Consider the following 3,383-nt stretch of genomic DNA (forward strand, 5'->3'; position numbering starts at 1 on the left):
CCTTCACTGGTCCAAGCTGTTCAACAGAATCAATTCTCTGGAAGCCCTGTAGACGACCCCAATCTCCATTTATCCGTGTTCGTGCAATACGCCGACACTATCAAAGCCAACAACGTTAGTTCCGAAGCTATTCGATTACGCCTTTTCCCTTTCTCCTTGAGAGATAGAGCGAGAGCGTGGCTTCAATCCCTGCCTTCCAATTCCATAACTACGTGGGACGAATTGAAGAGAGTATTCTTAGCGAGATACTTTCCGCCTAGCAAAACTGCTATGCTCAGAGGTCAAATCAACGGATTTACCCAGAAAGATAACGAATCACTCTTCGAAGCTTGGGAACGTTACAAAGACATGCTTAGAATATGCCCTCATCATGGACTCGAACCATGGCTGATCATCCATACTTTCTATGGTGGTCTCTTATATAACACTAAAATGACTATAGATGTCGCTGCTGGCGGAGCATTAATGGACAAACCCCATGATGAAGCATACAAACTCATAGAGAACATGGCACAAAACCATTACCAATGGGGTGGAGAACGAGCCGCTCTAGAGAAAGCCCAAACCAAAGGAGGAATGTACGAAATAAGTGGTATAGACCGCGTTAACGCTAAAGTAGACGCTTTAACTCAAAAGATCGAGAACTTAACCATCACTCCTTCAGCCACCGCTGCCGCTGTAGCACCTAACTGCGAGATTTGTGGATTGACTGGGCATGTAGTTGCTGAATGCCAACTCTTGACTAGAGTCCCATCTGATCAAGTAAATTACGCTCAAGGAAACCCTTATTCTAACACGTACAACCCTGGATGGAAAAACCACCCGAACTTTTCTTATAAGAACAACAATGCGTTGTACGCGCCTGGACAAGCACCTGCTGTACCACCTGGCTACCAAAAAGCGCCTGTAGCTGCTCAAAACACCCCTAGGAAGTCGAACCTAGAAATCATGATGGAGAACTTCATAGCTTCCCAACAACAAACCAATAAAGACTTCCTGAATCAAAACATCCACAATAGCGAGCAACTAAAACAACTATCGAACAAAGTAGATGCCTTAGCTACGCATAACAAAATGTTAGAAACTCAAATCTCACAAGTAGCTCAACAACAAGCACCTACTGCTGCCCCTGCTGGCACGTTTCCTGCTCAACCTCAACCCAATCCTAAAGGACATGCGAACGCGATAACACTACGAAGTGGAACGAATTACGATGGACCCATAGATCCTAGAACCCAAAACGTACCCATGTCACAACAAGAGCCAAAGGAAACCCAAAAGAAAACAACTGACGAACAAACTGCTAAGACTGATGAGAACAATAACGAAGTGGAACCCGAAAAAGAGAAACCTTATGTTCCACCACCACCTTATAAGCCACCAATTCCTTACCCTCAGAGATTAGCTAAATCAAAAACCGAAGCGCAATTTAAAAGATTTGTAGAACTTCTGAAGCAATTAAACATAACCATACCATTCACAGAAGCCATAACTGAGATGCCTTCGTACGCTAAGTTCTTAAAAGAAATCTTATCAAACAAAAAGAAACTCGAGGATAACGAAACTATAACGCTTACCGCTGAATGTAGCGCTATCATCCAAAATAACATGCCTCCAAAACTGAAAGACCCTGGTAGTTTCTCTATACCCTGCGTAATTGGAAAAACCATCATAGAAAAAGCCTTATGCGATTTAGGAGCTAGTGTTAGTTTGATGCCTCTTTCAACCTGTAAGAAACTCAATCTGGGTGAGCTTAAAGCAACAAGAATGTCTCTTCAACTAGCAGACCGTTCAGTTAAATACCCTGTAGGAATGTTAGAGAATATCCCTGTTCGAGTAGGTCAATTCTACATCCCAACTGACTTCATCATTATGGATATCCAAGAAGATTCTAACATCCCGATCATATTAGGAAGACCATTTTTAGCAACCGCTGGTGCAATTATAGATGTAAAGCGAGGAAAGCTTACTTTCGAAGTAGGAGAAGAGAAAATAGAATTTATCCTTTCCCAATTCCTAAGAGCACCTTCTATAATTGACACATGCTGTTCTGCTGACATAATCGACGAGTGTGTCAAGGAAATAAAATCCGAACCAAATAAGGAAACCGAAACCCTAAGAATTCCTATGCCGCCGATTCTTGAAGATGACAACTGGCGTGAGGAATATCAAGATAACCACCTGAGTGAATGCTTAGCTTTAACTCCTGATCCTATACCTGGACCTAAGAAACCTGCTATAGAGCTGAAGACACTTCCTACCGATCTTAGATACGAATTTCTAGACGAAGAACTAAACCGACCAGTTATAGTGAACGCCAACTTAGGACGAACCGAGACTGAAAAATTACTTAATGTCCTAAGAAAATACCCTACCGCTTTAGGATATAACATATCAGATCTGAAAGGTATAAGCCCTTCTCTGTGTATGCACCGCATTATGCTCGAAGACGATAGTAAAACCTCTAGGGAACATCAAAGGCGAATAAATCCTATTATGAGCGATGTGGTTAAAAAGGAAATCCAAAAACTGCTAGAAGCTGGAATAATATATCCTATATCCGATAGTAAATGGGTTAGTCCTGTTCACGTCGTACCGAAGAAAGGAGGAGTCACTGTAATCACTAATGCAAAAGGAGAATCTGTAGCACAACGTACCCAAACTGGATGGAGAATGTGCATTGACTATAGGAAGCTAAACAAAGCTACCCGAAAAGACCATTTCCCTTTACCTTTCATAGATCAAATGCTCGAACGCCTAGCTAAACACTCGCATTTTTGTTATCTGGATGGATACTCCGGATTTTTCCAAATTCCTATCCACCCTGACGACCAAGAGAAGACCACATTCACCTGTCCTTATGGTACATTCGCTTATAGACGAATGCCTTTTGGGCTTTGCAATGCACCCGCGACCTTCCAAAGATGCATGATGGCAATATTTGCCGACTTCCTAGATGGAATAATGGAGGTCTTTATGGACGACTTCTCTGTCTGTGGAGGAAGTTTTGAAACATGTTTAGAAAACCTTGAAATGGTGCTTAAACGATGCGTAAGCGTAAACCTAGTCCTTAATTGGGAAAAATGCCATTTCATGGTTCGACAAGGAATTGTACTTGGACACATCGTATCCGATAGAGGAATCGAAGTTGATAAAGCAAAAATCGAAATTATCGAAAACCTTCAACCTCCCAAAACCGTTAGAGAAATAAGAAGTTTTCTGGGACACGCTGGTTTTTACCGACGCTTCATTAAGGATTTCTCTAAAATAACCAAACCCTTAACTGAATTACTTATGAAAGACGCCGAATTTATTTTCACCGATAAATGCACTGAAGCATTTCAAACGCTTAAACGAGCATTAATCTCTGCGCCAATTATGCA

The 3,383-nt window shown here is 41.7% G+C and overlaps 1 non-coding gene across 1 annotated transcript; it reads right to left on the reverse strand.

The window, feature by feature from the left end:
- Window positions 1-270: 270 nt before the first annotated feature.
- LOC131593690 (small nucleolar RNA R71) lies at window positions 271-377 on the reverse strand. The gene has a single exon (XR_009281075.1). It is a non-coding gene; the product is annotated as a small nucleolar RNA R71 (small nucleolar RNA).
- Window positions 378-3,383: the final 3,006 nt, after the last annotated feature.

The sequence above is a fragment of the Vicia villosa genome, linkage group LG3 (assembly GCF_029867415.1).
Source record: "Vicia villosa cultivar HV-30 ecotype Madison, WI linkage group LG3, Vvil1.0, whole genome shotgun sequence".
NCBI lineage: Eukaryota > Viridiplantae > Streptophyta > Magnoliopsida > Fabales > Fabaceae > Vicia > Vicia villosa.